This window comes from Triticum urartu, chromosome 4A, assembly GCF_056163025.1.
Source record: "Triticum urartu cultivar PI428250 chromosome 4A, HENAU_Tu73, whole genome shotgun sequence".
Lineage (NCBI taxonomy): Eukaryota > Viridiplantae > Streptophyta > Magnoliopsida > Poales > Poaceae > Triticum > Triticum urartu.
In genome coordinates this window covers 609,096,804-609,107,012 of record NC_141876.1, presented here as the reverse complement: position 1 = coordinate 609,107,012, position 10,209 = coordinate 609,096,804, and positions in this window count along the sequence as shown.

Genomic DNA, 10,209 nt, shown 5'->3' with positions numbered 1-10,209 from the left:
TCAATAAAACCACTAAGTTCAAGAAGGGCAAGGGTAAAAAGAACTCCAAGAAGGACGGCAAGGGAGTTGCCGCGCCCGGCAAGCAAGCTGCCGGGAAGAAGCCAAAGAATGGACCCAAGCCCGAGACTGAGTGCTTTTATTGCAAGGAAAGTGGTCACTGGAAGCGGAACTGCCCCAAATACTTAGCAGACAAGAAGGCCGGCAAAACAAAAGGTATATGTGATATACATGTAATTGATGTGTACCTTACCAGCACTCGTAGTAGCTCCTGGGTATTTGATACCGGTGCAGTTGCTCACATTTGTAACTCAAAGCAGGAGCTGCGGAATAAGCGGAGACTAGCGAAGGACGAGGTGACAATGCGCGTTGGGAATGGTTCCAAGGTCGATGTGATCGCCGTCGGCACGCTGCCTCTACATTTACCTATGGGATTAGTTTTAAACCTCAATAATTGTTATTTAGTGCCAGCTTTGAGCATGAACATTGTATCGGGATCTCGTTTAATTCGAGATGGCTACTCATTTAAATCTGAGAATAATGGTTGTTCCATTTATATGAGAGATATGTTTTATGGTCATCCTCCTATGGTAAATGGTTTATTCTTAATGAATCTCGAGCGTATTGCTACACATATTCATAGTGTGAGTACCAAAAGATGTAAGGTTGATAATGATAGTCCCACATACTTGTGGCACTGCCGCCTTGGTCACATAGGTGTCAAACGCATGAAGAAGCTCCATGCAGATGGACTTTTAGAGTCTCTTGATTATGAATCATTTGACACGTGCGAACCATGCCTCATGGGTAAAATGACCAAGACTCCGTTCTCAGGAACAATGGAGCGAGCAACCAACTTATTGGAAATCATACATACTGATGTGTGCGGTCCAATGAATGTTGCGGCTCGCGGTGGCTATCGTTATGTTCTCACCCTCACTGATGACTTGAGTAGATATGGGTATGTCTACTTAATGAAACACAAGTCTGAAACCTTTGAAAAGTTCAAGGAATTTCAAAGTGAGGTTGAGAATCAACGTGACAGGAAAATCAAGTTCCTACGATCAGATCGAGGAGGAGAATACTTGAGTCACGAGTTTGGCACACACTTAAGAAAATGTGGAATAGTTTCACAACTCACGCCGCCTGGAACACCTCGGCGTAATGGTGTGTCCGAACGTCGTAATCGCACTCTATTAGATATGGTGCGATCTATGATGTCTCTTGCCGATTTACCGCTATCCTTTTGGGGGTATGCTTTAGAGACTGCCGCATTCACTTTAAATAGGGCTCCGTCGAAATCCGTTGAGACGACACCGTTTGAATTATGGTTTGGTAAGAAACCTAAGTTGTCGTTTCTGAAAGTTTGGGGATGCGATGCTTATGTCAGGAAACTTCAACCTGAAAAGCTCGAACCCAAGTCGGAAAAATGCGTCATCATAGGATACCCTAAAGAAACTACTGGGTATACCTTCTACCTCAGATCTGAAGGCAAGATCTTTGTTGCCAAGAATGGGTCCTTTCTAGAGAAAGAGTTTCTCTCGAAAGAAGTAAGTGGAAGGAAAGTAGAACTTGATGAAGTATTACCTCTTGAACCGGAAAATGGCGCAACTCAAGAAAATGTTCCTGAGGTGCCTACACCGACTAGAGAGGAGGTTAATGATGATGATCAAGATACTTCTGATCAAGCTCCTACTGAAATTTGAAGGTCCACAAGGACACGTTCCGCACCAGAGTGGTACGGCAACCCTGTCTTGGAAATCATGTTGTTAGACAACGGTGAACCTTCGAACTATGAAGAAGCGATGGCGGGCCCGGATTCCGAAAAATGGCTAGAAGCCATGAAATCCGAGATAGGATCCATGTATGAAAACGAAGTATGGACTTTGACTGACTTGCCCGTTGAGCGGCGAGCCATAGAAAATAAATGGATCTTTAAGAAGAAGACAGACGCGGATGGTAATGTGACCATCTATAAAGCTCGGCTTGTCGCTAAGGGTTATCGACAAGTTCAAGGGGTTGACTACGATGAGACTTTCTCACCGGTAGCGAAGCTGAAGTCCGTCCGAATCATGTTAGCGATTGCCGCATTCTATGATTATGAAATATGGCAAATGGACGTCAAAACGGCATTCCTTAATGGTTTCCTTAAGGAAGAATTGTATATGATGCAACCGGAAGGTTTTGTCGATCCTAAGAATGCTAACAAGGTGTGCAAGCTCCAACGCTTGATTTATGGGCTGGTGCAAGCATCTCGGAGTTGGAACATTCGCTTTGATGAGATGATCAAAGCGTTTGGGTTTACGCAGACTTATGGAGAAGCCTGCGTTTACAAGAAAGTGAGTGGGAGCTCTGTAGCATTTCTCATATTATATGTAGATGACATACTTTTGATGGGAAATGATATAGAACTCTTGGACAGCATTAAGGCCTACTTGAATAAAAGTTTTTCAATGAAGGACCTTGGAGAAGCTGCTTATATATTAGGCATCAAGATCTATAGAGATAGATCGAGACGCCTCATAGGTCTTTCACAAAGCACATACCTTGATAAGATATTGAAGAAGTTCAATATGGATCATTCTAAGAAGGGGTTCTTACCTGTGTTACAAGGTGTGAAATTGAGCTCAGCTCAATGTCCGACCACGGCAGAAGATATAGAGGAGATGAGTGTCATCCCCTATGCCTCGGCCATAGGGTCTATTATGTATGCCATGCTGTGTACCAGACCTGATGTAAACCTTGCCGTAAGTTTGGTAGGAAGGTACCAAAGTAATCCCGGCAAGGAACACTGGACAGCGGTCAAGAATATCCTGAAGTACCTGAAAAGGACTAAGGAAATGTTTCTCGTTTATGGAGGTGACGAAGAGCTCGTCGTAAAGGGTTACGTCGACGCTAGCTTCGACACAGATCTGGATGACTCTAAGTCACAAACCGGATACGAGTATATTTTGAATGGTGGGGCAGTAAGCTGGTGCAGTTGCAAGCAGAGCGTCGTGGCGGGATCTACATGTGAAGCGGAGTACATGGCAGCCTCGGAGGCAGCACATGAAGCAATATGGGTGAAGGAGTTCATCACCGACCTAGGAGTCATACCCAATGCGTCGGGGCCGATCAAGCTCTTCTGTGACAACACTGGAGCTATTGCTCTTGCCAAGGAGCCCAGGTTTCACAAGAAGACAAGGCACATCAAGCGTCGCTTCAACTCCATTCGTGAAAATGTTCAAGATGGAGACATAGAGATTTGTAAAGTACATACGGACCTGAATGTAGCGGATCCGTTGACTAAACCTCTCCCTAGAGCAAAACATGATCAACACCAGAATTCCATGGGTGTTCGATTCATCACAATGTAACTAGATTATTGACTCTAGTGCAAGTGGGAGACTATTGGAAATATGCCCTAGAGGCAATAATAAAAGCATTATTATTATATTTCCTTGTTCATGATAATTGTCTTTATTCATGCTATAATTGTATTATCCGGAAATCGTAATACATGTGTGAATAATAGACACCAACATGTCCCTAGTAAGCCTCTAGTTGACTAGCTCGTTGATCAACAGATAGTCATGGTTTCCTGACTATGGACATTGGATGTCATTGATAACGAGATCACATCATTAGGAGAATGATGTGATGGACAAGACCCAATCCTAAACATAGCATGAGATCGTATAGTTCGTTTGCTAGAGTTTTCCAATGTCAAGTATCTTTTCCTTAGACCATGAGATCGTGTAACTCCCGGATACCGTAGGAGTGCTTTGGGTATACCAAACGTCACAACGTAACTGGGTGACTATAAAGGTATACTACGGGTATCTCCGAAAGTGTCTGTTGGGTTGACATGGATCAAGACTGGGATTTGTCACTCCGCATGACGGAGAGGTAGCACTGGGCCCACTCGGTAATGCATCATCATAATGAGCTCAGAGTGACCAAGTGTCTGGTCACGGGATCATGCATTACGGTACGAGTAAAGTGACTTGCCGATAACGAGGTTGAACGAGGTATTGGGATACCGACGATCGGATCTCGGGCAAGTAACATACCGATTGACAAAGGGAATTGTATACGGGGTTGCTTGAATCCTCGACATCGTGGTTCATCCGATGAGATCATCGTGGAGCATGTGGGAGCCAACATGGGTATCCAGATCCCGCTGTTGGTTATTGACCGGAGAGCGATCTCGGTCATGTCTACATGTCTCCCGAACCCGTAGGGTCTACACACTTAAGGTTCGGTGACGCTAGGGTTGTAGGGATATGTATATGCAGTAACCCGAATGTTGTTCGGAGTCCCGGATGAGATCCCGGACGTCACGAGGAGTTCCGGAATGGTCCGGAGGTAAAGATTTATATATGGGAAGTCCTGTTTCGGGAATCGGGACAAGTTTCGGGGTTATCGGTATTGTATCGGGACCACCGGAAGGGTCCCGGGGGTCCACCGGGTGGGGCCACCTATCCGGGGGGCACATGGGCTGTAGGGGGTGCGACTTTGCCTACATGGGCCAAGGGCACCAGCCCCAAGAGGCCCATGCGCTTACGGTTTCAAGGGAGGAAGAGTCCTAGGAGGGGAAGGCACCTCCTAGGTGCCTTGGGGAGGAGGGATTCCTCCCCCTTGGCCGCACCCCCCTAGGAGATTGGATCTCCTAGGGCCGGCGCCCCCCCCCCCCTTGGCCCTCCTATATATAGTGGGGGAAGGAGGGCTTTTCATCCACGCCTTTGGTTGCCTCCTTCTCCCTCTCCAACACCTCCTCCTCCTCCATAGCGCTTGGCGAAGCCCTGCCGGAGTACTGCAGCTCCATCAACACCACGCCGTCGTGCTGCTGCTGGTGCCATCTCCCTCAACCTCTCCTCTCCCCTTGCTGGATCAAGAAGGAGGAGACGTGGATGTTCCGTACGTGTGTTGAACGCGGTTCGGTGCTAGGATCTCCGGTGATTTGGATCACGTCGTGTACGACTACCTCATCCTCGTTCTTTGAATGCTTCCGCTCACGATCTACAAAGGTATGTAGATGCATCCGATTACTTATTGCTAGATGAACTCATAGATGAATCTTGGTGAAACCGTAGGAAAATTTTTGTTTTCTGCAACGTTCCCCAACTGTCTCACCGTGTTATAAACTCATTCTTTGGTATTGCCCAAAGACTGGATAGTATGCATATTTATCTTCCATGTAAGGAGACCTATAACTAGTTTGTGTCACCATGCAGAGGGGGTGCAACGAAGCAAAGATTCAGGATTTCGAAGTACATGATGTTAGGCACAACTTTAAGGAGCCTTGCAAGAGAAGGAGGAGGAGCGTGGAGCCTGTACAACGTTATGGTAAGTCACTGCATGGCTGACATTGTGCTTGCGTAGGGTTCTTCATGTGTAACCCAGTCATTGGGCCATTGATTAATACTCCCTCCGCAAAGTATTATAAGATGTTCTAACTTTTTTCTAAATCAAATGTATATAAACACATTTTAGTGTGTCCGTTCACTCATTTCAGTCCAAATGTAGTCTATATTTAAATATCTAAAACATATTATAATAATGAACAGAGTGAGAAACTCCTTCCTACTATGGTAGAGATCTTGATGTCATAAATATCATAACCAAACGCATGTTCACTTCATTACCGTCCCTATCATTAATAGGATCTTGAGTAGATACTAGTCGAGATACTTCATAGGAGGCGAACAATGTCACATTACTTCTTCAATTATATAGAAGATACATTAGTTGATTCTAATGTAGCCAGACCAAGGATGTTATTGAGGCATGCATATATGCATGCTGCCAACAGAACACTTCAATTGCTTGTTTGCTTCAGGCATAGTTAAATTGCTCGTTTCAATTGTTTTATTTGTCTTGCAGTTAATGAGACGCCCAAACAATGTTGCCTGATGTAGGGTACTTGTATAACTATTAGTTGATGTAATTAAGGGTCTTACCATTTCATTACTTTGGCAAAGTGTGCCTGAAGCTTTGAAATCAATTAACCAACTATTACTGCATGAGGCTCATAATCTAGTTTATATGAGGCCCACAATCTAAAACTACTCTCTTACACACAACAGTTTAATTGCTTGTTTCTTTGAGGCATATTTATTTGCTGGTTTCAATGAGCCATACTGTCGTGGAATTGTCACGGCAGATGTCCTTAGTGTCAGGACTTAGTCGCGAGGCCAACGCATCTATGTGGTAGCTTGAGAGGGGTTGAGCGGGACGAGAGACGCGATGTTTTACCCAGGTTCGGCCCCTCACGGTGGAGGTAAAAGCCTACATCCTGCTTCATTGATATTGATGATGATGACCACGGTTACAAGAGTGCTCTATCTCGAGAGCTATTGTCTAAACCTAACTTGTCCAACTTGTGGAACTTGTGAATCTTGTCCCTCTTGGGGTGCCCTGCCCCTCCTTATATATGTTGAAGGGGCGGTTTACATGACTAGTCCTATTAGGATTAGGATTACTCTATTACAAGTGGAGTCCTAGTCTTGCTTCCTTTGTAAGGGAATATTCTTTGTGCTTTCCTCATAAACCGGCCCACCATTAAACGTGAACCGGCCTTCTGGGCCATGGGCCTCGTCATCCATCTGACCCGCCCGCCGGGTTACTAATGAGCCGCCGAGACCGGACGGGTAGCCCGTGAACCGCCAAGCTCCGGGCGGGTTACCAGTGAGTCATCCAGTCCGGCCGGTTTATACTTCCGGCCGGTTTATGCCATGGGGTATATCCCCGACACATACAGTATTTTGTTTATCTGTCAACAATTGATTGAGCTGTCTAATGATCACACAGTTTTTCTTGATGTAATAGGTTTGTATGTATTCCTCTGCAGTTCATTATGCTCCATAAGACTCTTTTGAAATATGTCACTCAATGTTCCAGCTAATTAATGCGAGCTACACAATGGCTAACTGCTTACTTACTTATATGCAAGATATATTTAATATTCAGTAGCTGCGTGTGTTCTAAATTGGTAACATGTCAGTGTTTTGGATTTGGCTCCAACATCCTCCTCCTTTGGTGAGTGAAGTGAGATTTTTGTATGCGTGTTGCACAGACTACCATCTTTATAATTTTTAAAATGTCACCTGCTTATGGTTCATGACATGTACATTATTGTTAGTCATGTTCGCCATGTATAAGTTAGTCTGCGTTGCTCACCTCACTATTATAACTATGTTTTTCCCTCTTCACGTGTACTTACAAAAACATTTCAGGATAAATTGACATCAACACAAAGTTCTCAGAGTAGTGCGGCATGGTCGTTATCAAATGATTATGGATTGGAATTGGAATGTGCTAATGTTCTAGAGCATCTACAAGAGGCGGCAAAATAGTGTGCATATGCGTTCCAAGATGCAATCAACATATTGAGAAGGAAGACGCATGAATCAGATGCATGAATCAACGAAATGAAATAAGTGACTGAGGAAACCAGAAAGAAAGTTGAGATTGTGGAGACTGAAGTTTGTGCTATCTGAATCCGGCCAATCCTATTTTCTGAAGTGATCATAGTTCTAATGGTAAGTTGTCTTGATGCGCGTCCATGATGTCACACATGATGTATGAGGTGTATGTGCCTAGTGTATGTAATTTGTTGTGTGACTGCACTTTATTATCAGTTGTGGTGAACTTTGATGTCCAGTGAATGTAATTTGACGTAATTTCTTTATTGTATAGTGTGGGATTAATTTTTTTATTGTACAGTGTAGGATTATTCTTCGTTTCTATGTCTTAATTTTTTATTGTATAGTGTAGGTTTTTTGTGAGGGGATTATATAGAGTAGGATAATTCTTTGTTAGTGTATATGGAATTGTTGAACTGGGGGCCAATAGGACAAAATGTTACCGGGACACCATCGAAACAAAACAAAAATGGGTAGTCATAGCGGGTCGTTAATGGGTCGACCTACTAATAATAAGTGGATCCTAATCTACCTGGCCCCATAATGGCTCGGATGGTCCAAACTGTTCTTAACTAGGCCCATAACGTTCATGGGCCATCACGTGGCAGAAATGATTGTGGGCTCGAATGTGGGCCCATCCTAAAAAGTCCTCTTAATAGGCCAGAATAAACATCGGGCCTTATTTGGCCCATACAGAGTACCGTCCGTTAACAAGCCGATACGCGACTCAGACTTTAGTTGAGCCAAAACATAACTGAGACCTTAATGGGCCAAAATTAAGATTAGGCCCGTAATATGGCATAGAGTCCACAGGCCATTAGCATGCCAAATTCTATCTCAGGTTAGAGGGCCCAATTAATAAGCAGACTGTTAACATGCCGAAATCTAACTCTTGCCATAAATGGGCCGTTAAATGAGCCCACAGACGTACTACACTGTCCTTCAACGGGCTGGAAGTGAGAACGGGCCAGAATCATGCCATGGTGAGCTTGGGCTGTTAAGAGGCTGGGTGTTACATCGGACGACAAATGGCCCAAGTGAAGCATCAATTGTTAACAGGTCGAAAGTCTGCCCGGGCTGGAATTGGCCCAACTCTAGGATGGGCCCGTAACAGGCTGAAAGACCCACATCACAGAAGATGGGCCAATTCCTCCACGGGCTGCTAACAGGCCGAAAGCACACCAAGTCGTAGTTTGGCCCATATACATAGCAGTTGTTAATGGGTCGAAACTGCCGACGGGCCATGTGCAAGCAGGCCGTTAGTGGGCCGGGACGCTAACTTTTCCTGAAATCTTGTGGGCCAGCCTTTTTAAGTAAACGGGCCATTGTTGGGCCATGCCACATGTCTTATTTTCATTGGCAGGTATTGTCCTTTCGACGTGTGACACCTATCGCAACGTAGAGTTGATACGTGGTTCCGTTAGCGAATGAGAAATTGACATATGGAAATTCGTCATTTGCCAAGGCTGTTAACGGGTATCGAATCCAAAACCGGCACCCGATAGCTTAACGGTGGCTGTCACATGTCGGTTAGAGCATCTCCAGCCGCGTCCTCAACAGGCCCTCCCCAGGCGTTTTTGCTGCGCTGGAGCCGAAAAAACGGCCCAGTCGCGCCCCCAGAAGCCCGTTTTTCGCCGGCTCGGGACGAAACTGGTGCCGGCGGACCCAGACCGAACCCGGCTTCCTGGGGGGCGTCTGAGGCGCCGGCACAAGCGAAAAGGGCGCGTGGATCCGCCCTGTCGGCGAGGCGAGCGCCTCTTCCCGCCGTTTCTTCCCGCGTTTTCCCCACTTCCTTCCCGTACTCTTCCTTCCTCCCGCCAATCTCCCTCCCGCTCACCTCCCTCCTAGCCGGCCGCCATGCCACCGAAGAAGTACGTCGCCCCCCGCGCGGCGGCAACCGCGACCGCCTCCGTCGTCCAGCCGAAGCAGAGGAAGCCGAGGGCGCCACCGATCAAGCCACCGGGCATGTCAAACGCCGAGTGGAGGGCGGAAGTTCAGCGGCGGGAGGCTATCATCACCGACCGGCAGAACAGGGCCATCGCCAAGAAGGCCCGCGACAACGCGGTGCGCGCGGCTGCGGCTGCCTCGGTGGACCAAACCGAGGCCGAGGCGACTCGCGCGGGGATGATGAATCCACCCGGAAGCCACGCCCAGTACGCGCCCTGGGGCGGTGGGTTCAACCCAAACGTCATCTTCCCCCATGGATACCCGGCCCAGCGCACGCCATCTCCCGCCTTTGCCGGCGTGCAGTACCCTCCATACAACTACTCGACGCCCGCCTGCGCTTCCTCCCCGACGCCCCCGCTACGACGTGGCCCGCTGCCCTTCTCGCACCTCGGTGACACCGACGAGACCGAGGCCGACATGGATGACATCATCGCGGCAGGTTCAGCCGCGGCCGCCGCATCTCCCGGGTTCGTCACCCAGGACGAGGTGGTGGATCTCAGCGGCGGCATGGACGGCGAGCTCGGCTACGTCTACGGCGAGGACGAGTAGGAGGAGCAGGAGGAGGAGGACGAGGAGGAGGAGGAGGAGGAGGAGGAGGAGGAGCCGACGCCTGCGACGGCAAAGGGGCGCAAGAAGAAGAAGCGGGCGGCCAGGACAGGCGAGCCGCGCATCAAGTGGGCATCCAAGGAGGAGGAATGCCTCGCCGAATCATGGAAAGTCGTCTGCCTCGACCCGACGACCGGCACGAACCAGAGCATCGACACGTACTGGGACCGCATCAAGGCCAAGTTCAACGAGCGCAAGCTCGTCGACCCCTACTTCAAAGACGCCTACATGCAGCACGGCTCCAAGGCGATGG